Source organism: Coregonus clupeaformis, chromosome 18 (assembly GCF_020615455.1).
Source record: "Coregonus clupeaformis isolate EN_2021a chromosome 18, ASM2061545v1, whole genome shotgun sequence".
Classification (NCBI taxonomy): Eukaryota; Metazoa; Chordata; class Actinopteri; order Salmoniformes; family Salmonidae; genus Coregonus; species Coregonus clupeaformis.
Window position 1 is genome coordinate 10,033,405 of NC_059209.1, and position 27,304 is coordinate 10,060,708.

Below are 27,304 nucleotides of genomic sequence, written 5' to 3' on the forward strand. Positions count from 1 at the left end.
TCATTGATATACACGGAGAAAAGAGTCGGCCCAAGAATTGAACCCTGTGGCACCCCCGTAGAGACTGCCATAGGTCCAGACAACAGGCCCTCCGATTTGACACATTGAACTCTATCTGAGAAGTAGTTGGTAAACCAGGCGAGGCAGTCATTTGAGAAACCAAGGCTATTTAGTCTGCCAATAAGAATGCGGTGGTTGACAGAGTCAAAAGCCTTGGCCAGGTCGATGAAGACGGCTGCCCAGTACTGTCTATTATCGATCGCGGTTATAATATCGTTTAGGACCTTGAGCGTGGCTGAGGTGCACCCATGACCAGCTCGGAAACCGGATTGCGTAGTGGAGAAAGTACGGTGAGATTCGAAATGGTTGGTGATCTGTTTGTTAACTTGGCTTTCAAAAACTTTCGAAAGGCAGGGCAGGATGGATATAGGTCTGTAACAGTTTGGATCTAGAGTGTCACCCCCTTTGAAGAGGGGGATGACCGCGGCAGCTTTCCAATCTCTGGGGATCTCAGACGTTACGAAAGAGAGGTTGAACAGGCTAGTAATAGGGGTTGCGACAATTTCGGCGGCTAGTTTTAGAGTTTAGAGAGTCCAGATTGTCTAGCCCAGATGATTTGTAGAGGTCCAGATTTTGCAGCTCTTTCAGAACATCAGCTGTCTGAATTTGTGTGAAGGAGAAGCGGGGGGGGCATGGGCAAGTTGCAGCGGAGGGTGCAGAGCTGGTGGCCGGGGTAGTGGTAGCCAGGTGGAAAGCATGGCCAGCCATAGTAAAATGCTTGTTGAAATTCTCGATTATTGTAGATTTATCGGTGGTGATAGTGTTTCCTAGCCACAGTGCAGAGGGCAGCTGGGAGGAGGTGCTCTTATTCTCCATGGACTTTACAGTGTCCCAAAACTGTTTGGCGTTAGTGCTACAGGATGCACATTTCTGTTTGAAAAAGCTAGCCTTTGCTTTCCTAACTGCTTGTGTATATTGGTTCCTAACTTCCCTGAAAAGTTGCATATCGCGGGGGCTATTTGATGCTAATGCAGTATGCCACAGGATATTTTTGTGCTAGTCAATGGCAGTCAAGTCTGAGGAGAACCAGGGGCTATATCTGTTCTTAGTTCTGTATTTTTTGAATGGGGCATGTTTATTTAAGATTGAGAGGAAATTACTTTTAAAGAACAACCAGGCATCCTCTACTGATGGAATGAGATCGATTTCCATCCAGGATACCTGGGCCAGGTCAATTAGGAAGGCCTGCTCGCTAAAGTGTTTTAGGGAGCGTTTGACAGTGATGAGGGGTGGTCGTTTGACCGCAGACCCATTATGGACGCAGGCAATAAGGCAGTGATAGCTGAGATCCTGGTTGAAGACAGCGGAGGTGTATTTAGAGGGTAAGTTAGTCAGGATGATATCTATGAGGGTGCCCATGTTTACGGATTTAGGGTTGTACCTGGTAGGTTCGTTGATAATTTGAGTGAGATTGAGGGCATCTAGTTTGGATTGTAGGATGGCCGGGGTGTTAAGCATATCCCAATTTAAGTCACCAACCAGTACGAACTCTGAGGATAAATGGGGGGCAATCAATTTACATATGGTGTCCAAGGCACAGCTGGGGGCTGAGGGGGGTCTATAGCAAGCGGCAACAGTGAGAGACTTATTTCTGGAAAGGTGGATTTTTAGAAGTAGAAGCTCAAACTGTTTGGGCACAGACCTGGATAGTATGATAGAGCTCTGCAGGCTATCTCTACAGTAGATTGCAACTCCACCCCCTTTGGCAGTTCTATCTAGACGGAAAATGTTGTAGTTGGGGATGGAAATGTCAGAATTTTTGGTGGCCTTCCTAAGCCAGGATTCAGACACTGCTAGAACATCAGGGTTGGCGGAGTGTGCTAACGCAGTGAATAACTCAAACTTAGGAAGGAGGCTTCTGATGTTAACGTGCAGAAAACTAAGGCTTTTACGGTTACAGAACTCAACAAATGATAGCTCCTGGGGAGTAGGAGTGATACTGGGGGCTGCAGGGTCTGGGTTAGCCTCTACATCACCAGAGGAACAGAGGAGGACTAGAATAAGGATACGGCTAAAGGCTTTAAGAACTGGTCTTCTAGTGCGTTGGGTACAGAGAATAAAGGGGGCAGATTTCCGGGCGTTGTAGAAAAGATTCAGGGCATTATGTACATACAAGGATATGGAAGGATATGAGTACAGTGGAGGTAAACCTAAGCATTGGGTAACAATGAAAGAGATAGCATCACTGGAGGCACCGATTGAGCCGGTCTCGGCGTGTATGGGGGGTGGAACAAAGGAACTATTTGAGGCAGTTTGAGAGGGATTTGGGGTTCTACAGTGAAATTGTATAATAAGAACTAACTGGAACAGCAATAGGCAAGGCATATTGACATGGGAGAGAGGCATAAAGCAATCACAGGTGTTATTAGAAAGAGCTAAGACAACAACTGGTAATGGCGATAAAGTTTGGGCTGAGGCTAAACAGATAAACAGGACAGGGTACCGTGTAAAGGAACAGTCCAGCAGACATCAGCTGTGCTGCTGAGTGATCATAAGGTCCAGTGAACAGCAATATGTTAGTCCGAGAGCAGTTCGAATTGGTGCTACAGCACAGCGAGCAGGAAGCACGGTTGTTGTTTGCGTGTGCTAGCGGGCCGGGGCTAGCAGATGGATCTTCGTGGTCATCGCAACGGGAAGCCTGTTGAAACCACAGACGATTACGTCGGCAGACCAGTCGTGATGGATCGGCGGGGCTCCGTGTCGACTCTAGGAGGTCCCGTCCAGTTGACAGAGAGGTAGATAGCCAGGAGATGTGCCTGACTCAAGGCTAGCTCAAGGCTGAATAGCCAACAACAACGTTCATTTGGTTGCAGCTAGCTAGTTGCGACTATCCAGTGTTAAAGGTCCAGTGATTCAGTGATTCCGGCAGAAAATCCGATAGGTTCTGGGTCGATAACGCGCTGTGCAGACAGTGCAGACTGGCCGATAATAGTCCAGGCTAGAGCTGGCTGGTAGGTAGTGCAGGCAACGGACAATGGTGAAAAAAACCGCTAACGGTGGCTAATAGCAAGTAGCTAGTTAGCTGGTTAGCTGGCTACTCCCGTCTGGTAGACAGAGAGGTAGATAGCCGGGATATAGGCCTGCTCGAGGCTAGCTCAAGGCTAACTGGTGCTTCGGGGGCAGTGTTGATTAGCCTACAGCAACATCCATTCGATTTCGGCTAGCTAGATCCGGTGTTAAGGTCCAGTGATTCAGTTATTCCGGCAGAAAATCCGATGTTCTGGGTGAAAACCGCTAACGGTGGCTAATAGCAAGTAGCTAGTTAGCTAGTTAGCTGGCTGGCTAGTTTCAACTGGAGATTCTAGATAAAGGTGAGTAAATGATAGAATCCGTTCCACATTGAGTGAGGCGGGTTGCACGAAAGTATATTTAGTTGAAGGATGAAAAGTGTGATAGGGAAATATATACGTAAAATACAAAAAAATACAAAAAAACAGGCTATTTACATGGATACACAAGAGAACACGACCGCACTGCTACGCCATCTTGGAAACAAAGTTACCATTTTATCCCAGGTGCCTCCAGGTAGTTGTTGTTTTTCAGTAATTGATTTAGCTAATGCTTTCTTTAGCATATCTGTGGCTGAAGAGTCCCAGGAGTGGTTCTCGTTTACGTTTCTTGGTAAAAAAAAATGGACATGGACGGTGATGCCTCAAGGCTACATTGAATCACTTGCCATCTTTGTCCAAGAAATGTCTCGAAACCTAGAGGGTTTTGTTGCTCCTGGAGGGAGTATTTTGGTTCAGTATGTTGATGATTTGTTGGTTTGCTCACGATCAGAGGAGATATGTCACGAGGACACTCGGCATTGTTGATTTTCTGGCCAGAAAATTGTCATAAAGTTTCCCCCAGTAAGATGCAATTATGCCAGAGTTCCGTTAAATATTTGTGTCATGATATTACTTCTGAGGGTTGCGCACTCTCTAAAGATTGATTAGAGGCAATTAAAGCTTTGCCTAAACCTGTTAACAAGCAGCAAATTATGTCTTTGTTGGGTGTGGCTGGTTACTGTCGTCCGTGGTTGAAAGACTATGCAGAGATAGTTCAACCGCTGCAGGATTGTATTTATGGGAGAAAGAAAGCTGGAGGCGAGTGAAGTTGTGGTCTGGACTGATGAGGCTGAGGTGGCATTGGTAAAATTGAAACAAACATGAATGTCTACCCCTTGCTTGGGTTTGCCAGACAATACTAATCCCTTCCATCTCTTTGTTTCGGAGACGGGTGGGTTTATGTCAGCAGTTTTGACACAGTATCATTGGGTGGGATATAGACCTGTTGGTTATTATTCTAAAAGACTGGATACTGTGATCAGGGGAATGGTTTCCTGTTTGAGATCGGTAGTGGCTGCTACTGAGGCTGTTTTGGCATGTTCTGATATTGTGGCTATGTCTCCTCTAACCGTACATTTACATTTTTACATTTACATTTTAGTCATTTAGCAGACGCTCTTATCCAGAGCGACTTACAGTTAGTGAGTGCATACATTTTCATACTGGCCCCCCGTGGGAATCGAACCCACAACCCTGGCGCAATTATTACACAGGCAAGAACGGCTCATTTCACGCCTGCGAGACTGCTAGACTATCAGAACATTCTGTTGACAATGTCCCTGTCACGATCGTCGAAGGAGGAGGACCAAGGCGCAGCGTGAAATGCAAACATATTTTACTTTATTAAATAACTGAATAACACGAACAAAACAACAAACGATAACGTGACGTCCTATGTCTAACACAACCAACACGGAACAAGATCCCGCAACTACTGTGGGAAAACAGCCTGTCTAAATGTGGTTCCCAATCAGAGACAACCAGCAACAGCTGACACTCGTTGCCTCTGATTGAGAACCACTCTGGCCAACATAGAAATTAAACAACTAGAATCTACAACACAGAACACAAACACATAGAATCTACACACCCTGGCTCAACATAAAGAGTCCCCAGAGCCAGGGTGTGACAGTACCCCCCCCCCAAAGGCGCAGACTGCGACCGCGCCTAAACATAAACCAAACAGGGGAGGGCTGGGTGGGCATTCCTCCTCGGAGGCGGTTCCGGCTCGGGCTTGACTCACCACCCTCCAACCATCCCGTAGCGCCCCTGGTCCGGGTCTGGCCCCGCTGGCTGGAGCTGGACTGGACATCGTAGGAGCGGATTGCTTAGGCTCCGTGTGGAGCAGCTGACCGGTACCTGACCAGGCACCGGTGACCAGGCACGGTTGTGCCGACTGACGACGCGCACCCCCTGGCTTGGTGCGTGGAGCAGGAACGGGCCGGACTGGGCTGACGATGCGCACCCCCTGGCTTGGTGCGTGGAGCAGGAACGGGCCGGACCGGGCTGACGATGCGCACCCCTGGCTTGGTGCGGGGAGCAGGAACAGGCCGGGCCGGGCTGGCGACACGCACCATAAGCTTGGTGCGGGGAGCAGGAACAGGCCGGGCCGGGCTGGCAACGCGCACCATTGGCTTGGTGCGGGGAGCAGGAACAGGCCGGGCCGGGCTGGCGACGCGCACCGTAGGCTTGGTGCGGGGAGCAGGAACAGGCCGGGCCGGGCTGGCAACGCGCACCATTGGCTTGGTGCGGGAGCAGGAACAGGCCGGGCCGGGCTGGCAACGCGCACCGTAGGCTTGGTGCGAGGGACAGGAAAAGGCCGGGCCGGGCTGGCGACGCGCACCATTAGCTTAGTGCGGGGAGCAGGAACAGGCCGGGCTGGCAACGCGCACCATTGGCTTGGTGCGGGGAGCAGGAACAGGCCGGGCCGGGCTGGCGACGCGCACCGTAGGATTGGTGCGAGGGGCAGGAACGCGCACCATTAGCTTGGTGCGGGGAGCAGGAACAGGCCGGGCCGGGCTGGCAACGCGCACCATTGGCTTGGTGCGGGGAGCAGGAACAGGCCGGGCCGGGCTGGCTACGCGCACCGTAGGATTGGTGCGAGGGGCAGGAACGTGACAGTCCCATGTTACTCTGAAACTATGTACAATTCTTAACCCTTCAACTCTTCTCCCTACAGCAGATGCCGGTGAAGACCATGACACTCTGTGTGAGGCATCAGCACAGGACGTACAGGGCTGTGTACACGTACTGGCATAACAGCACGTGACACTGGCGCAGGATATCCGGGACCGAGGAGGGGCACTGGAGGCCACGAGCGCTGAGCCGGCACACTCCGTCCTGGCTGCCTGCCCACCTTCGCACGACACGTGCGGGGTGCTCGCACAGGACGTACCGGACTGTGCCGGACCACTCGCGGCACAGTACGCAGCTCCGCATACCTCGGAAACTGCCCAGTCTCACGCTGCCATGCCTGAGTACGGGGAGTTGGCTCTGCTCTACCTCTAGGCTCCGCCAACCTCCCCTCCGGCCCCCCAAACCCGGTGGCCTCCTCTCCTAATCTCCCAATTTGCCCTGTGGCAGCCTCCTGCTGCCCCATCGCCCATGCCGTGTGCCCCCCCCCTAAAAATGTTTTGGGGTTGCCTCTCGTCCGTCCGCCGACGACACTGTTGACGCCGTTGCTCCTCTCTCGCCAGGGCCTTAACTTTAGCCCATGGCCCTTCTCCCGCGAGCATGTTCTCCCAGGACCACCATTGGCCCACCTGGGCCATCGCCAACCTCTCCAGCTTCTTACCCGGCGCTTGCTCCTGGACACGCTGCTTGGTCCTGGTTTGGTGGGATCTTCTGTCACGATCGTCGAAGGAGGAGGACCAAGGCGCAGCGTGAAATGCAAACATATTTTACTTTATTAAATAACTGAATAACACGAACAAAACAACAAACGATAACGTGACGTCCTAGGTCTAACACAACCAACACGGAACAAGATCCCACAACTACTGTGGGAAAACAGCCTGTCTAAATGTGGTTCCCAATCAGAGACAACCAGCAACAGCTGACACTTGTTGCCTCTGATTGAGAACCACTCTGGCCAACATAGAAATTAAACAACTAGAATCTACAACACAGAACACAAACACATAGAATCTACACACCCTGGCTCAACATAAATAATCCCCAGAGCCAGGGTGTGACAGTCCCATGTTACTCTGAAACTATGTACAATTCTTAACCCTTCAACTCTTCTCCCTACAGCAGATGCCGGTGAAGACCATGACTGTGATTTAGCTATTGAAGTTGGCTGTAGCCCTAGGTTGGACGTGAGAGACACCCCGTTAGACAATCCAGACTTTGAGTTTTTTGTAGATGGGTCTGCTCAGAGAAATGAAAAAGAGGAACCATTTGTTGGTTATGATGTTGTGACTGTTTTGTTAACTGTGGAGAGTGCTAGACTCCCCTCACACGTATCTGCCCAGGCTGCAGAACTATTTGGCTTGACTAGAGCTTGTACTTTGGCAAAGGAAACCTCTGTTAACATTTACACTGATAGTATATATGCGTTTGGTGTAGTGCATGATTTTGGAACATTGTAGAAGAATAGAGGGTTTTTGACCTCGTCTGGAAAACAAATTGCACACATCTTGATTTGTCTCTGTTACAGGCTGTCCAACTGCCCTCCTTTATTTCTGTAATCAAGTGTCAGGCACATACTTCCTCTGAAGATAACATTTCTCTGGGGGAACGCTAAGGCTGACTGTGCAGCTAAATTGGCTGCTTCATCTTCTGTTTCCCCCCTCCAACAGATGGCAGCAGTTCCTGCTTCCACTAACCCTTTCTCTGTTAATGACACCGTTGCTCTGCAGGCAACGGCTGATGCATCAGAGAAACGCAAGTGAGATGGGTGCTGTCATGAGGACGCCTCAGGTGTATGGCTGGATGAGTGGAGCAGACCAGCCATGCCCGTTGTACTTTCCAATTCCTTGCCAAATTGTCACATGGTCAAGACCATGTGTCAAAAGGAGGGATGGTGGATGTTGTAAATAAATATTGGTGTATATTAGGTTTTATTGTGTTTGCAGAAACTTTCTGGAAGAAATGTTTCATTTGCATGACTAACAATGAAGGACATTTTGAGCACTTAATGATGGACTCCATTGAGTTGATCCCTTGTGAGGGGAACAAGTATTGTTTCGTGATCATTGACATGTTTTCTAAATGGATTGAAGCTTTCCCTTGCAGGAGAGCCACAGCAACTGCTATGGCGAAAGCACTCGTGAGAGAGATCATACTCAGGTTGGGTCTGCCATCAAAGATCTCTTCCGACAATGGTTGACATTTTGTGAATGAGATTGTTCAATCCCTGTCAGAGGCTTTACAGATTGATTTGAGAACACATTGTGCCTATCGTCCTCAATCTGGGGGTGCGGTAGAACGGGCAAACCAAACTCTGAAAACAAAATTGATAAAAACTAATTGGTGAAACAAGCCTGACATGGGTAAAGGTGCTTCCATTGGCACTGATGAGTATGAGAGGCAGATCCCACACAATAACTGGTCTCTCTCCACATGAGGTGCTGACTGGCTGTCCCATGAGGATTACTAATACACCTCTTCTCCAGAACAGGTTGTCCCTGCAAGGAATGGAGGAAGACTGTAGCTGGTGATGTTGGACGGAGTCAGACGCAGGAGAGTAAACCATGGAATCAATAAACAGAGGTACGCAGAAATGCGTAATACACACCAGTGTGGACAAACGGCGCACTGGGGAAAATAAGGCACATGGTTGAACAACCCAATCTCCTCTACAATAAACAATCACACACAAAGACAAGGGGGCAGAGGGAACACTTATACATGTACTGATGAGGGGATATGAACCAGGTGTGTGTAATAAACAAGACAAAACAAATGGGATGATGACATGAGGAGCGGCAGTGGCTAGAAGGCCGGTGAGGACGAACGCCGAAGCCTGCCCGAACAAGGAGAGGAGGCAGCTTCAGAGGAAGTCGTGACAAAGATATGGTTGAGTATTGTGTCACCCTTAACAGTGTTCTTAAGACTCTCTTCTCCCGGGTGAAGGCATCTTTGCCAAACCTGGAAAGTGGAGCTGAGCACTGTTTGAACCCAGGTGATTTTGTGGTGGTCAAAGACTTCAGGAGAAAGAGTTGGAAGGACCCCCGTTGGAGAGGGCCGTACCAAGTTCTTCTGACCAACCCCACTGTGGTGAAGGTTGCTGAGAGAGAAACCTGGATCCACGTGTCGCATTGCAGACGCGTTCCTGATCCAGGAGAAGATGAGGCCTTGCCAGTTACGGTGGTGCAGTGTGGCCCTCCTCTGCATTACCACAGGAGTGTTAATAAGAGTAGTAGGTTGTCCTCTTGTAGGAAACCTGACAGAGGGTGAGATTAGTCCTGAGCCAAAGGGACCAATGCAGGTCCGGAGTAGTGGCCCAGGAGTAGATGGTAATCGGAGATGGAGAGCCCTGCTGGGCCCACATAACCATGAGGACAATCCGTTCCTCTCTAGAGCAGAAATGGTTGCTAACCTTACATCCGGGCAAAAAGAGTGTTGGGTGTGTGGGTTGGGGCCAGTTAAGGTAGGAGCAGGTTTACCACTTGTGGGAGTTCCCATAAGGGTAAATCTGACTATGCAAATGCACGTACCATTCGTAGTAGAGATACCGCGTAACCCTGACCCCATACAGGCCCACCGTCTTTTGCTAGGCCAGATAATACTTTACTACCACCCATTTCAGTAGCAGGAGAGTGATGACAGCCTAGAATGTAATTGTATAATGTATTACAACGGTTCCAATACCTGTAAGTTAACCGTTAACAATGCCGACACTGGGGAACCTGGTAATGTTACTTATGGTATTTCAGTCTATAATGTTATTATCCCTTTGAGGAGCCCCAAATGGCACCTATTGGTTGTGGGGTAAGATGGCTTACTATAGCCTTCCCCTGAACTGGGGAGGTAGTTGTACTGTTGGGTTTGTGGTGACAGCTATGAGAACCGTTCCAAACAATGACAAGAATCTGAAGGCTCTGTTGGAATGAGGAGAGATAAGAGTTCTCTGGCTGACATCACTCACACTCAGGCACCTGCCTCCAGGTCCTTTGTTGTGTTTTTCCCTGGGTATGGAGTTGCATGTGCCCTAGACCAAATTCGTGATATCAGTAAACACGTAGAGAAAATTACCAATGCTACTCTAAATGCCCTGGAACAATTGAATGGGGAACTAAAATAATTGCGTAAGTTGGCTCTGCAAAACAGAGAGGCTCTTGACTATCTTTTGGCAGGTCAAGGGGCACTTATGCAATAATTGGAGATGAGTGTTGCACTTTTGTCCCAGATTGGTACTCTAATATTACTGATCTTGCCGAATACATTGCCACGGTGGCTAAGAACAATTCCCCACAGCCAGAGTGGACGATTGCAACTTGGTTGAAATCCCTGTTTGGAAGTTGGGGATCCCAAATTGACCAATGGGCTGCAGCGTGTGTTTTTTGCTTTGACAATCGTCATCACAGAAGTGATCAAAGGAGGGAGTGTAAGGGAAAATGTTATAGTCTGAAGAGATAGCCTTAAGTATGCATCTTCTCTCACTCTATCTTGGTTCGTGCAGGTGACTGTGACCTCCTCCTCAGACCAATTGGCAGAACGCCCAGAATATGTTCTGGAACTTAATATAGGAGACATTGCTCAGTTTCTTGGGAAACGCGATAACAGCCAATCACCTGCAGGAACCAACCCTATGAACCATGCCTATATAGCTTTTTTGTGTAGCAGTATATAAGAGAACTGAAGGGACCGCCCTGGCAGAGCTTGTGGCAGACTTGTACTTTGTATGTGTGTTTGTTGTAACCTCTCCAGTTAACTGATAATAATGAGTGATTCATTTAATATTGACTTCAGATGTCCCTGGTGTTGAATTTCCACCACAGTACATAGTAACAAAATACATCAGAAATTCAGGTAGAGAACTCACTTCAATCAATGACGCATACTGGAGTATCCTTTGATGATGACTGCCTGACAATGAATTGTTTGGTGTGGTGAATGTGTGTCGGTCATTTTAATATGTTCAGTTGGTGATCACCTTACCTGTGAGTTGAGCTGTCAGGTGACATGGGGGCGATCTTGGATAGGCACTTTGACAGTGAACTTGGTATTAAACATGGGATAATCAGAAAAAAATTGTATCCATGAGTTCATCTGACTCTGGGGAAGTATACTGAACAAAAATATAAATGCAGCATGATCAAAGATTTTACTGAGTTACAGTTCATATAAGGAAATCAGTAAATTGAATTAAATTGTTGGTCACAGATACCTTAAAATATAAATGGTTTGGGCGTGGATCCGAAAACCAGTCAGTATCTGGCGTAACCACCATTTGTCTCATGCCGCGCAACACATCTCCTTACCATAGAGTTGGTCAGACTGTTGATTGTGGCCTGTGGAATGTTGTCCCACTCCTCTTCAATGGCTGTGCGAAGTTGCTGGATATTGGCGGGAACTGGAACGTGCTGTCGTACACGTCAATCCAGAGCATCCCAAACATGCTCAATGGGTCACATGTCTGGTGAGTATGCAGGCCATGGAAGAACTGGGACATTTTCAGCTTCCAGGAATTGTGTACAGATCCTTGCGACATGGGGCCATGCATTATCATTGTCACGTTTGTCGTGTAAAGGATTGGACCAAGGTGCAAAATAACAAAGCAACTGAACGTGACGTTCTAAAGGCTATACATCAAACAAGCCAAACAAACAGAAACAAGATCCCACAACTAAAGGTAGGCAAATTGGCTACTTAAGTATGATCCCCAATCAGAGGCAACGATCGACAGCTGCCTCTGATTGGGAACCACACCCGGCCAACATAGACATAGATAACATAGATCTACACCTAGAATTTCACACCCTGACCAAACCAACTAGAGATCTCTATGTCAGGGCGTGACAGTACCCCCCCCAAAGGTGCGATCTCCGGCCGCAAAACTGACTCATTAGGGGAAGGTCCGGGTGGGCATTTAGCCTCGGTGGCGGCTCCGGCCCCGGGCGCAACGTCCACCTTACTGTCCTCTCCTTTTCTGGCTCCCCGTTGCACACCTGGTCCGGTCTGGACCCCGGCGCGATGCTTCCCCTCTCCGTCCTCCCACGATGCACCAAGCCCTGTCTGGACCCTGGTGTGGGAGCCCTCGACCCTGGAGAGGGACCGACATCTGGTTCCGGCTCTGCAGTCCTCCCGCGATGCACCAAGTCCTGTCTGGACCCTGGTGTGGGAGAGTAGACGACCGGACCCGGACTGGGCACCGGTGGAGCGGACTGCTCTGGCACTGGAGTGGAGCCACTGACCGGAGCTGAACTGGACCCCGGTGGAGCGGACTGCTCTGGCTCTGGACTAGAGCATCTGACCGGGACTAGGCACCGGTGGAGTGGACTGCTCTGGCATGGGACTGGAGCAGCTAACTGGAGTTGGACTGGGCACCGGTGGAGTGGACTGCTCTGGCACTGGAGTGGAGCAGCTGACCGGGGCTGGACTAGGCACCGGTGGAGTGGACTGCTCTGGCATGGGACTGGAGCAGCTAACCGGAGTTGGACTGGGCACCGGTGGAGCGGACTGCTCTGGCACTGGAGTGGAGCAGCTGACCGGAGCTAGACTAGGCACCGGTGGAGCGGACTGCTCTGGCACTGGAGTGGAGCAGTTGACCGGAGCTGGACTGGGCACCGGTGGAGCGGACTGCTCTGGCACTGGAGTGGAGCAGCTGACCGGAGCTGCACTTGGCACCGGTGGAGCAGACTGCTCTGACCCTGGACTGGACCGTACCGGGCTGGGGACACGCACCACTAGTCTGGTGCGAGGAGCAGGCATGGGCCATACCGGGCTAGGGACACGCACCACAGGTCTGGTGCGAGGAGCAGGCACGGGGCGCACCGGGCTGGAGACACGCACAACTGGCCGTACTGGGCTAGGGACACGCACCACAGGTCTGGTGCGAGGAGCAGGCACTGGCCGCACCGGGCTGGGAACACGCACCACTGGTCTGGTGCGAGGAGCAGGAACGGGCCGTACCGGACTGGAAACACGCACCACTGGTTTGGTGCGAGGAGCAGGCACGCGCCGTACCGGACTAGAGACACGCACCACTGGTTTGGTGCAAGGAGCAGGCACGGGCCGTACCGGACTGGAAACACGCACCACTGGTTTGGTGCGAGGAGCAGGCACGGGCCGTACCGGACTGGAAACATGCACCACTGGTTTGGTGCGAGGAGCAGGCACGGGCCGTGCCGGACTGGAGACACGCACCACTGGTTTGGTGCGAGGAGCAGGCACGGGCCGTACCGGACTGGAAACATGCACCACTGGTTTGGTGCGAGGAGCAGGCACGGGCCGTGCCGGACTGGAGACACGCACCACTGGTTTGGTGCGAGGAGCAGGCACGGGCCGTACCGGACTGGAAACACGCACCACGGGTCTGTGAAGGCGCCCTGGCGGCACAGTGCACAACGCCGGCACATAGCCTGGTGCCTGCACGGTCACACGCTCCTCAAAGCGAGTGCGGGGAGTTGGCTCTGCTCTGCAACCTGCCTTCGCCAGTCTCTGCTCTAAGTACTGAGCTCTCTGCTGCTGAAGGGTTAACTCCTCTCTCAGCTCCTCCTGTTGCCTGGCCAACTCCTCTCTCAGTGCATCCACTGACTCCTTCTCCCTGTGAGCCTCCTGTAGCGCCTCCCTCTGAAGGGAGAACTCCTGCTCCCTCTGAGCTAACAGCTCCCGCAATGTGGTGGTCTCCTCTCAGACTGCTGAGCTGCAGGTCTTGGAGGGCCTCTACTATAGTGGCCTCCTCCTCCACAGTCAGCCTTTTCATGGCCTCCTGCTGCTTCGTCGACCACCCCGTGTGCCCCCCCAAAATGTTTTATTGGGGTTGCCTCTCGGGCCTCCTTCATTGTTGGCACCTTCGGCGTCGCCGTTGATCCTCTCTTGCCTGGGCTTCTTCCTTCGCCCAGGGTCCTTTACCAGCTAATATCTCCTCCCATGTCCAAAATGTTTTCCCCACCTGTGTCCAGGGTATCTGCTCCTCCTGGCCACGCTGCTTGGTCCGTTGGTGGTGGGATCTTCTGTCACGTTCGTCGTGTAAAGGATTGGACCAAGCTGCAGCGTGGTATGCGTACATATTTAATGTAATATAGAAACACTTGACAAAATAACAAAGCAACTGAACGTGAAGTTCTAAAGGCTTTACATCAAACAAGCCAAACAAATAAGATCCCACAACTAAAGGTAGGCAAAATGGCTACCTCTGATTGGGAACCACACCCGGCCAACATAGACATAGATAACATAGATCTACACCTAGAATTTCACACCCTGACCAAACCAACTAGAGATCTCTATGTCAGGGCGTGACAATCATGCTGAAACATGAGGTGATGGCGGCAGATGAATGGCATGACAATGGGCCTCAGGATCTCGTTACGGTATCTCTGTGCATTCAAATTGCCATCGATAAAATGCAATTGTGTTTGTTTTCCGTAGCTTATGCCTGCCCTGCCCATACCATAACCTCACCGCCACCATTGGGCACTCTGTTCACAACGTTGACATCAGCAAACAGCACACGATGCCATGCATGTGGTCTGCGGCTGTGAGGCCGGTTGGACGTACTGCCAAATTCTCTAAAATTACGTTAGAGGTGGCTTATGGTAGAGCAACTAACATCAAATACTCTGGCAACAGCTCTGGTGGACATTCCTGTAGTCAGCATGCCAATTGCACCCTCACTTAAAACTTGAGACATCTGTGGCATTGTGTTGTGTGACAAAACTGCACATTTTAGAGTGGACTTTTATTGTCCCCAGCACAAGGTGCACCTGTGTAATGATCATGCAGTTTAATCAGCTTCTTGATATGCCCCACCTGTCAGGTGGCTGGATTATCTTGGCAAAGGAGAAATGCTCACTAACAGGGATGTAAACAACTTTGTGTACAACATTTGAGAGAAATTAGCTTTTTGTGCATATGGAACATTTCTGGGATCTTTTATTTCAGCTCATGAAACATGGGACCAACACTTTACATGTTGCGTTTATATTTTTGTTCAGCGTAGATAAAGGGCTTCATTGCCAAAATCGCAAACTATCCCTTTAAGAAATTAAGATTGAATGGACGATTATAAAGCCAATTGCTCTGGCATTTTGTAATCTTTTCCGATTTATGTGGATGTTCATCTTTCTGATTCATTCCAATGATTAATTTGCCACAATATCATATTTGATCTGTGTTTTATTATATTTGTAATGTGCAAATATGGTTGCGCAAAAGCTGTTACCTTGTCAAATCTCAATTCAAATGTGGGTGGATGGGTGTGTGCCCTACATTTCATGTTAGCACATGCCAAGTGGGCTTTGGCAAGAGATAACATTTCCCCTTTTCCTCTTAATTATGGATGATAATGTTGGCTCTAATTAATATCCCTGTCATTAATGTGCTCTGACACATTCCCTCCCCCATTGTGCCTTCAGACCCACAGCACCGGCTAGTTGTGTTGGTTGGTGCACAGCCCAACACTGGGATAACTCTCACAGCAATGTCTTGCTTTGACGACCTCCCTCTTAATCCTTAATGGTATCTTAGTATTCATCCTAATGTATGTTATTTTCCCATCACAAGATATGTCTTGTCTTATACTGTAAGTGCCCTTTTCTGAGTTAAAGAAGTGTCTTCATATCGTTGAAAATGTGAATACCAACCAACCCTCTGATATTTAAATTGTGGTTTACGTTTTTGTGAATCATGATAGTTGGGACATTCTTATTCGGTTTTGGGTGAAAATCATTTCAGAGAGAATAGTAGACAGTACATGTACCATCTCTATGACGTGTACTTACTTTAACTGGACAGAAGTGCACAAATAATTGATGGGAGTGATGTTTTTTATAGAAAGCTGAGGGAGTGTTGTCGGCCGTGACGTCCCTTGACTCATGGTGAGCCTTTCTCCTCTTGTCTTCCAGAGTGTGGAGAACGTGTTTTTGGAATTCAGCCACCAGGAGCTGCTTGAGTTCTACAAGAAGGTCAGTGCTGCACGTTCCACATGACTGACTGCCTAACACCCTCAGACATGTTGCCTTTCTCCTAATTGTCAAACAATCATTCTCTGTCTCCTTGCAGCTAGAAACGGTTCAGCAACAGTTGGACTCCCTCACTTGATGCGGGTGCCATTCTATTTTTTACATGTTTGTGCGATGACGGCTATGCAAGAAGACGTGTTGTCGTTAATATCCCCAATGCACACTGACAGGACCCCTATCCTGATAATGTGCTGTTATAATGGGAGATATCTCAGGTTTCCCCGTTTTTTGAGTGGGAAGGATGTGTATATAAGACTGTAATCCAACTACATTTTTTCATTCAATTGAACTGTCTTTTTCTGCCTGTGTGTGTTTTTTAATTGTGAAATGCAGGAAATGTGTCCTTAGGAATATTTCTGAATGAAATGTTACTAATGTACAAACGTGTCAAGAAATGATGTATATGTCATCTAAAGCAGTAGATTAATACAACCATTTTGTAATCTAAAAAGACGTTTCCTCATTATTTCTCATCCTACCCCACCTTTGGTTTCACCAGATAGGGATACAGAGGCACTATACCAATCCTTGTCTCCACTGTTTGCAGAAGAGAGGTTCCCAGATACAGCACATTACTTTCAATAAGTGTTACAAAATGCAGCAGTATCAAATTTGCCATTCAATGATCTGAACTGTCCAATGGTCAAGGTTTCACCAAAACAGATAGCTACAGGTTTTCCTCCCAAGGTCTCACATTACTCTCTTCTACTCACTTAATACCTGTCAAGTCCACATCACTCCGAACAAAAGACGAATGAAACTGTATTCCCCACCGTCTCTAGAGAGCCAGTAAAACACTTTATGGCCTCGTTTCACATTTATGAAGTTGATTTGTTATTGAGAGAAGTTATTTCAATTAGCTCTTTCCTACTTAAGAAATATGTAGCCTTTGGTTGTTGTTGTTGTTTTTGTATCAAACTTAGCAGGCAGCGTCTGTGTTAATGGGATAATAAGCATGTAGAATGGGCTTTAAAGCTGTTGTAAAATGGATGAGTTAGTCACTCACTTAAGAGTAGGTTCTGGCAGCTGCTCCATGCTTCTCTGCCACAGGCAGGGCACATTGGAGAGAAGAAAAAACGAGAGAAAAAAACTCTTGCTATACGTTGAATGAACTCTGGAGTGAAGATGCCAGGCGGTGAGCACTCTGAACCTGATGTTGAAGTGCAAAAAAGGCTCCACCTAGTTAACAATTCTAGGGAGAGAGAACGTTTTTGTAATGTTACCCGTAAAGCAAAAACCTTCTGAGAAAATGTTTAGTATGTTTTGGTGTTAAAGTTAGGAGAGCATTACCTTGTAAGTAGAACTAATCTAGAACGCGGTTATAATGTTCTCAGAATATACAACATTAATGATCTAGACTCATTTTATGGGACATTGCAAGAACATTCATGTGTCCAGTTTTCTGAGGGTTAGGATAATATTTCATCAAGGTCACATCAAACATACACAGATGTAACGATCCCGGCTGTCTGAGTCGGGTCCTGGCTGGTGACTAGTGTTCCTGTTCGTAATCTCCAGTTTCCCGAGGGTTCGGGAACGCTCCGGGGAGCGCTCTTGTTTTCCGCACCTGCATCCCATCAGCAATCTGCACACCTGGTCCTGATCATCACCCTTCTTAGGCTCTGGCCTAACATCCAGTTCCTGCCGGATCGTTAGCCATGAACAGTATGTTTGTCAGCGTATCAGCCTTGAGTTCTAGCGTTAGTTTTTGTTGTTTTGCACCTTGTTGATTTGCTGTGTACTCACCTCCGTTTTGTTCTGTCTGCAGTCTCTCACCCGGAACCTTCACCCAACCTCTGCCTGATGGTCGGCGGCTGCCGAGCCATGTCTGGACCTACCACTGCACCCTCAACAACCCATCCACGCCACCCGCTCTGTCCCTGGATTATTCAGCCTCACTCGGGAGTCAATTAATAAACACTCACCTTTTTCTCTAAGTACCTTGTCCTGGTCTGCTTCTGGGTTCTGGCGTAGTAAACCGTGACAGAACGATCCGGCCAGTAATGAACCCAGCGGACCTGGACTCTGTTCGCCATGCCATTACCCATCAGGAGAAGATTGGGCCATCATAGCACGGTACTACAGGAGATCGCGTTGTCAGTTCGGAACCTTTCTACCGGTCTGACGGAGGTCCAGAACCAACGCAAGTTTCCGGTGGAGGATCCACTACCGGTTTCACCCATCTCGCCTGCCGCTTCGGGAGCGGTGTCCTTCCGTGAGGCCGAGGTTCCGACGCCGGATAGATATGAGGGGGAGCTGGGAAGATGCCGTTCCTTCCTTATGCAGTGTGGATTAGTGTTCGATCTACAGCCCTACTCTTATGCCACAGACAAGGCTAGGATAGCCTTTGTGATTGCGTTGCTGCGTGGTCGAGCGCTGGAGTGGGCTTCAGCCGTTTGGGAACGACAAGACCCCTGCATGGCTTCATACCAGGGGTTCACGGCCGAGATGAGGAAGCTCTTCGACCATTCCGTCCGAGGGAGGGACGCAGCTAGGCGCCTGTTTTCGCTTCACCAAGGAACTTCGCAGCGTGGCCGACTTCGTGATCGAGTTCAAGACGTTGGCTGTGGAGAGTGGGTGGAACGAGGAGTCTCTGCAAGCGGCCTTTTACCAGGGTCTGTCGGAGCAGCTCAAGGATGAGTTGATCTCCTATCCGGAGCCTAGTGACCTGGACAGCTTGGTAGCCTTGTCTATTCGGGTGGATAATCGAGTCCGAGAGCGAAGGAGGGAGAAGCAATGGGGTCCGTCCAATCGATCAGCTTCTCAGTTCCCAGTCGGGTCGGGTGGTGGACCAGAACACGTCGATCATTCTCCACCACAATGGATTAGTGGAGAGGTCCTCTCTCCCGATTCTGAACCCATGCAAGTGGGGCGGCACGGGTTAACCAAGGAGGAGCGTCAACATAGACGTCAGACCAACTGCTGCCTCTACTGTGGTAGCTCGGGACATTACATCTCCACCTGTTCCCGGCGGTCGTCAAACTGCCCGGCTCGCTAAAGTTGGGAGGACTTTTAGCGAGCCAGTTTCAACCTCTCAGTACCTCTGTCAGACCCCGTTTCCCGGCTACCCTTGTGAACAGGAATCAGAGCTTAGCGCTTAACGCTTTTATCGATTCAGGTGCCGATGGAAGCTTTCTTGATGCCGAGTTGGTGGAACAGCTGGGGCTTTCCAAGGAGCAATTGCCGGAAGCCATTGAAGCGACCACTCTGAACGGCAGTAGTCTGGCACGTATCACGATGAGGACTGAACCGGTTAAGATGCGGTTGTCGGGGAATCATTCTGAGATGATTTCATTCTTCATTCTGCCGTCTTCCCATGTTCCTCTGGTCCTTGGATACCCCTGGCTGAAGGAACACAATCCCACGTTCGATTGGGTGACGGGCAAGGTAACGAGTTGGAGCCTTGATTGTCATGCTAACTGTCTCAAGACTGCCTGCCCCCATGCGGTTCCCAGTCAGGTGATTGAGGCTAAACCCCCAGATTTGTCCCTGGTTCCCGAGACATATCACGATTTGGGGAAGTTTTCAGTAAGCAGAAGGCTCTGTCACTCCCTCCCCCACCGACCATATGATTGTGCCATCAACCTGGTTCCTGGAGCGGTCTACCCCAAGGGAAGGTTATACAGTATCTCCCGACCTGAACGTGAGGCGTTGGAGACCTACATCAAGGAGTCCCTAGCTGCTGGTCTCGTTCGTCCCTCGTCATCACCCCTGGGGGCAGGATTCTTCTTTGTGGGTAAGAAGGATGGCTCTCTTCGACCGTGTATTGATTATCGGGGGTTGAATGACATCACGGTCAAGAACAAGTATCCCCTGCCCTTGATGAGTTCTGCCTTCGACTCCTTACAGGGTGCTACGGTGTTCACCAAGCTAGACCTACGCAATGCGTATCACCTGGTCCGGATCAGAGAGGGGGACGAGTGGTTGACGGGTTTCAACACACCGATGGGTCACTTCGAGTATCAGGTGATGCCGTTTGGACTGACCAATGCTCCAGCGGTATTCCAGAGTATGGTGAACGACGTCCTGAGAGATATGATCGGTCTCTTTGTGTTTGTTTACCTGGATGACATTCTGATCTTCTCGAAGGAACCTTCCGACCACGTCCAGCATGTCCGGCAGGTTCTGCAGCGATTGTTGGAGAATCGCCTGTTCGTGAAGGCCGAGAAGTGCGAGTTTCACGCCCACACGACATCCTTTCTCGGGTACATCATCTCCAGGGGAGAGATTAGGATGGACCAGGAGAAGGTTAGAGCGGTTCTGGAATGGGCCCAGCCCGGTACGAGATTGCAGCTCCAGAGATTTTTGGGGTTTGCGAATTTCTACCGCAGATTCATCCGGGATTACAGCCGTGTGGCCGCTCCGTTAACTGCCTTGACTTCCAGTATTAGGACCTTCAAGTGGAATCCGGAGGCGGATCGAGCGTTTCTGGATTTGAAGAGGCGATTCACCAACGCACCGATTCTCTCTCAACCGGACACGGCCCGTCAGTTCGTCGTTGAAGTGGACGCGTCGGATGTGGGAGTTGGCGCCATCCTGTCGCAGCGATGCTCCACGGACAGTAAACTCCATCCCTGCGCCTACTACTCTCGTCGCCTTTTGCCTGCGGAGAGGAATTACGATGTGGGTAACCGGGAGCTTCTCGCGGTGAAACTTGCCTTGGAGGAGTGGCGTCACTGGTTGGAGGGGGCGGAGCAACCGTTTATTGTCTGGACTGACCACAAGAATCTTGCTTACGTGCAATCGGCTAAACGTCTCAACTCCCGTCAGGCCAGGTGGGCGTTGTTTTTCGGACGATTCAAGTTTGCCCTGACGTTCCGACCTGGATCTAAGAACGGCAAGGCGGACGCCTTGTCCCGGATGTTCTCCAAGACGGAGGAGAGTGGGTCCAAGACCGAGACAATCCTTCCCCGGAACTGCGTCGTGGGAGCAGTTATGTGGAAGATTGAGGAGGAGGTGCTGGCGGCCCTTCGGACTCAGCCCGGTCCCGGTAACGGTCCACCCGGTCGGTTGTTTGTGCCTGAGGCGGTTCGTCCTGCTGTCCTCAAATGGTCCCACGCCAGCAAGATGGCTTGTCACCCTGGCGTGGCTCGGACATTGGGTTTTTTTTGGTGGCCTGCCATGGCCGAGGATACTCGGGGTTTTGTTGCTGCCTGTCCAGTGTGTGCGCAGAATAAGAGTACCAATCGGCCCAGCTCTGGACTACTTCACCCCCTTCCTATTCCCCGGCGACCATGGTCGCATCTGGCCCTGGACTTCGTCACTGGGTTGCCCGCTTCTGAGGGGAACACGGTCGTTCTGACTATCGTGGACAGATTCAGCAAGTTCGCCCACTTTGTGCCTATTGCCAAGCTTCCCTCTGCCTCGGAGACGTCCGAGATCCTGGTTAGGGAGGTTTTCAGGGTCCACGGTTTGCCCAGTGATATCGTTTCCGACCGTGGTCCTCAGTTTACCTCTGCTGTCTGGAAGTCCTTCTGTTTGGCCATTGGAGCTACAGTCAGTCTCACATCTGGTTTTCACCCCCCAATCCAATGGTCAGGCGGAGAGAGCCAACCAGAAGATGGAATCCACGCTACGCTGTCTGGTCTCTTCCAACCCCACCTCCTGGGTCTCTCAGTTGCCTTGGGTTGAGTATGCCCACAATACTCTTCCTACATCTGCCACTGGGATGTCTCCCTTCCAGTGCCTGTATGGCTACCAACCTCCCCTGTTTCCTTCTCAGGAGAAGGAGCTCTCAGTGCCTTCTGTTCAGGCCCATATTCGTCGTTGCCACCGGACCTGGCATCGGGCCAGAAAGGCACTCCTTAGAGTTTCGGACCGGTATCAGCTCCAGGCGAATCGTCGCCGGATCCCCGCTCCCACCTATACCATCGGAGATAGGGTTTGGTTGGCCACACGGGATCTTCCGTTACGGACTGAGTCCAGGAAGTTGTTACCGAGTTCATTGGTCCGTTTGTGGTGGAGAAGGTGATCAATCCAGTGGCAGTTCGACTCAAACTACCGAGGACGCTCAGAGTCCATCCCACCTTTCATGTCTCCTGCCTCAAGCCTGTCTTCCTAAGTCCTCTGTTGCCTCCTCCGCCTCCTCCTCCTCCTCCTCGGATGATCGGAGGTGGTCCTGCCTACACGGTGCGTCGCATCATGGATTCCAGACGGCGGGGCCGGGGTTTCCAGTATCTCGTGGACTGGGAGGGGTATGGTCCTGAAGAGAGGAGTTGGATTCCGCGGCGACAGGTCCTAGATGCGGATCTCATCAGTGACTTCTACCGCCTCCATCCTGGCGCTCCGGGGAGTCCGCCCGGTGGCGTTCGTCGGAGGGGGGGTACTGTAACGATCCCGGCTGTCTGAGTCGGGTCCTGGCTGGTGACTAGTGTTCCTGTTCGTAATCTCCAGTTTCCCGAGGGTTCGGGGAACGCTCCGGGGAGCGCTCTTGTTTTCCGCACCTGCATCCCATCAGCAATCTGCACACCTGGTCCTGATCATCACCCTTCTTAGGCTCTGGCCTAACATCCAGTTCCCTGCCGGATCGTTAGCCATGAACAGTATGTTTGTCAGCGTATCAGCCTTGAGTTCTAGCGTTAGTTTTTGTTGTTTTGCACCTTGTTGATTTGCTGTGTACTCACCTCCGTTTTGTTCTGTCTGCAGTCTCTCACCCGGAACCTTCACCCAACCTCTGCCTGATGGTCGGCGGCTGCCGAGCCATGTCTGGACCTACCACTGCACCCTCAACAACCCATCCACGCCACCCGCTCTGTCCCTGGATTATTCAGCCTCACTCGGGAGTCAATTAATAAACACTCACCTTTTTCTCTAAGTACCTTGTCCTGGTCTGCTTCTGGGTTCTGGCGTAGTAAACCGTGACAACAGAACATGGTTGCCATGTTCTCAAAATATACAATATTAATGGCGAGACATGTTTTATGAGAACATTGCAAGAACATTCCTGTGTCCAGTTTTCTGAGGGTTAAGAGAATATTCCATCAACGTCACATCAAACATACACAGAACATGGTTTCTCGAGGACTAGAGTTGCCCATCCTTGCATTAAGGGAATGGTCTCTTGGAAACATTCCTTGCACATCACGGGAACATTCCTATGAAAACGTTAATGACCTAATGAGACTCTTAAGGGAACGTTCTCTAAAGTTGTGGGAACGTTTGTTGCTAGCTGGGCAGGGACCTCTCTTTAGAAAACCTCTCTAGTGTTCTGTAATGGCTGTTTTTTTACCCAATTTACAGTTTTGCCACCATGTGACAAAATCACCAAAGTCACTGCCTGAGGGAGCTGTGTGTTCCACAGGACGAGGAACAGATGGCATCTCGCAGCCTGCCATGGAAAAAAGCCTCTGTGCTAAAAGTCTCCAACTGAGAGAAAGCAAAACACAGAACAGAGAGTCCTTCTCGAGTGTCTGTGCGTAACGCGGCAGAGGCCTGTTGGACAGTAAACACGAAGCATTCAGGTTTTTATGGGCAAGTGTCAAGGGTGGCCTGAACCAACCAGGTCAAATAAGTGGATAATGCACTAATCCTGGATAAGACTGGTCGACTACTGTGCAAAGAATGCTGGCCCTGAAATAATAGGCAGAGATAATGGCAGCTCTGGTACAAATGGGTCAAGAAGAAGCAGACAGACAATTGAACCCAATCACAAACTGACAATGAGAAAAAACTCTATGGTCTGCACACAATCACCACATCAACCATAAAAGATGGATAATAACATTGAAAATAGAATAGGGAATCATCTGAAGTGTGTCGAAGGACCTCCAGATTTGATGGAAAAGTCTTTGGTCGCCAGGCTAATGTTTCACAGAACTATCATCGCAACTATATCAAATTCCCATCTTGCTTTTAGTGGCAGATAATAGGACACATTTTGCTATTTTTTATAAATTTTTAATATAGGTCTCTGTGTGGAGTTATGCAGTTCGTATTAGGCCTAACCTGTGTGAGTTGCATGGCTAACAGTGAGCTAGTGGGTGCTGAGAGACAGCTGTCTCCCATTGACAATATAACAAGTGTTCTATATCTATGGTGTCTCCACTCTGATAGATGATGTGATGTAATGGTACGGCGGGCCAGGATGGGGTGGGGGGTTCTGGATCCACAGCCAGCTGGGACCGGGGGCATCACCAGCCCTGAGGACGCACACAGCCCCACAACCCCACCATCCACCCCTCCAATGAAGCCAGACTCATCAGCCCACTTACTGTACTGTAGGACCCGCAGGGTCTTCTCCGCCTCAGCCCTGAGCCTCGCCAACAATGCCTCCTCATAACAGACCCAGTGCTCCCTTATCACACTCGCTCATGCCTGAAATCAGCAGAATGGGCCGAATCATCCCAAGGGTCTGGAAAACAAGCGCCATTGTTGCAGCTGCACTGCTGCTGTCTGAGTGGAGGTCGGTGTCTGCTGAGGACGTCTCCAGTCTTCTTGGCAGTGCCGCTCCATGACAGTAGTGTCACTACACACTAGCTTCTTCTTTCTCCTCACCCGTTTCTTCAACCGTTGTCTTTTCTCATCCACTCTGTTAGATCATTGCTTTATGTCGTTTGCTTTCTCTCTCTCTCTCTCTCTCTCTCTCTCTCTCTCTCTCTCTCTCTCTCTCTCTCTCTCTCTCTCTCTCTCCCTCTCTCTCTCTCTCTCTCTCTCTCTCTCTCTCTCTCTCTCTCTCTCTCTCTCTCTCTCTCTCTCTCTCTCTCTCTCTCTCTCTCTCTCTCTCTCTCTCTCTCTCTCTCTCGGTTTGCTGCAGATGTCCTTGTTTTTGTGTTGCATAAAGCGTGGCGGCGCTCCGTTTTGTTGCAGTACATTGGGTAAATAGTTGGAGGCACAGATGGGAGGTGGTGGTGGTACACATGGCAGGTTCAGGGAGAGAGGAGCCCTCTCCGCCCTCTGCTAACAGACTGAGGTGTGGCCATTAGCGCAAACATACTGCTCAGCCCGCAGGCACTCCATCAAACAACCAACCCTCGCTTTATTTTAATTTCCTTATTTATTTATTTTTATATTAATTTGTGTCTGTGATCATGCTGTGAGCCATGTATCGAATGCTAACAAATTGAAAAGATAGCTTGTAAATGGGACCAGGCTGTGTCCGAGTGCCGAAAAACAAGACTGTTGATATCACTGCGAAATTGTGTTTTTCTAGATAGCACTTGTGGAGTTACGAGTGAAGCTGCTATTTCCCCAGTAATAGAGGCGTGAGATGGGAAAACATGAGAGACTGATGACCGCCTGCCATGATCTTCCTGTGTAATTTGTAGCTGTCTTTGTCTGGGCACATCGTTTTTTTTCTTTTCATTACTGCCAATGCTGTGTGAGAGGGCCCTACAAAAATAACCTGCTCATTCATATTTTACCACAGCCAAAGTCCTAAAATTAGGAGAGTCACATAAATTCTTAAAACTCTGAGAAAACCCATTTCATTCTTGAGATCTTCTAATCCTTACCATCCACTGGGCAAACCACGCCATTTCAGCATGGAGAATTGGGTAATATTTGGTAGATACGTTGATCAACGAGTTTCCAACCTACTTTCACCCACTCAAAAAGACAGCCATAAGTTTGTTGAATTCCCAATGTGTTATCAGTATGCTTTCAACCATAAAAGCGCAACCAAATTTCAATGGAAAATCAATGTCTGATTTTTGGTTAAGTTGTCAGCTAAATGTGTTATCACTGCGCTTTCAACCATTTAAAAGCACACCAAAGTTCAAATGGGAAAACAATGTCAGATATTTTGTTTATTTATACAACTTAATGTGTTATCACTGTGCTTGATCTAATAGCACAAACAAATGACCTGGATTGCAGTTAGTTGAGATTACATTCAAGTACAGTACATGGTGCAAGTGATCAATGCCGTTTGAGATTCAGTGCAGATTATTATAGGTATTGTGAAGATTTCTACAGATCTGCGACCCTGAGCATGCACACTTTCTATGATTACATAAGAAGACATTTATTGTTACAGTAACTAACAAATTTGGCCAGGGATGTGTTAGTCATTTTACGGTTGAATAGATACTGTTACATTAGTTTGTAAGATTGCCTTAACAAGGCTATTTATTTACTGTCTTACAAAAGTAATATTGAATTGTGTTTGGTTGACAATGCAACCAAATATCAAAATGTAACGGAGATGTATCTACTGCTTGGATAGTTCCATCTGAGCCACTGGCATAATCCTGTTTTTTACTTTTATTTTTGGTTGAGATGGGGACGTGAATCCAACACATCATTTGTTAACTTGTTGCCAAGTTCATAGGCTATTAACTTGTCAAAAGTGATATTGAATTGTGTTTGGTTGTCAACGGAACCAAATATAAACTTTTGAAGAAGATGTATCTTCTGCTTCGACAACTCCATCTGTGCCACTGAGTCTGGATTTAATTCCAGTTTGTCTACATAATTTATATGTTTAATTCACATCTCCGTTTCAACCAAAAATAGAATAGGACTAAGTCATACTTTACATTTTTATCCAGAGCAACTTACAGTAGTATGTGCATACATTTTCATACTTTTTTCATAATGGTCCCCTGTGGGAATCGAACCCACAACCCTGTCGTTGCAAGTGCCATGGTGGACAAACTTCAAATGCACTTTAAATACAGTTTCATTTGATTTAATCTTATTCTTTAACTTTTATTTTTGGTTGAGATGGAGACGTGAATCCAACATATTTATTATTAATAACCATAATGGAAAGGTTCACCCATTTTGAATGCTATATTGTTTGTGTGCATCTCTGAGTGATGTTCTATCGATTCCCTGGGTCATTTCAGGTTTTCATGTGTATCTGAGTTATTGGCGTTCAAGTAGGCAGAAATCTGGCCGGTATTACGTAGCGCCGTGGTAAAGTCGCTCTCACTACACTGGAAGTTATATGGAATACGACTTTCAGATCGCGAAAACGTATACTATCATATGTCAGATTTCAATACCAGCCGATGTCTCTCGAATGAGCCATTGATAATATTATTTTTCAGATTATCCAACCTCGAGACATTTTTAATTTAACGGAGGGTCGAGCACATTTTTCCTTTAGTCCAGGGTGCATTGCATGATGCAGTTGCCACAGATATTATAGAAAGGATATAGGAATGCAATGAATGAAGGAACGTATAACGCCCCACCCAGCAGACTGGTGACCAATTGTGTTCACGTTGTCACGCGGTTGCTAAGCTAATCGTCACGCAAACCCTTCTCAAAGTCAGTGTATATGTCAAGAAATGTGCCTATTCTCCTCGAAAGTACGTAATGTCACGATTCCAATGC

General features: G+C 49.0%; 1 pseudogene; it reads left to right on the forward strand.

Moving 5' to 3' along the window:
* LOC121587254 overlaps positions 1 to 16,351 on the forward strand; it is an 87,149-nt pseudogene extending 70,798 nt beyond the window's left edge.
* The last annotated feature ends 10,953 nt before the right edge of the window (positions 16,352 to 27,304 follow it).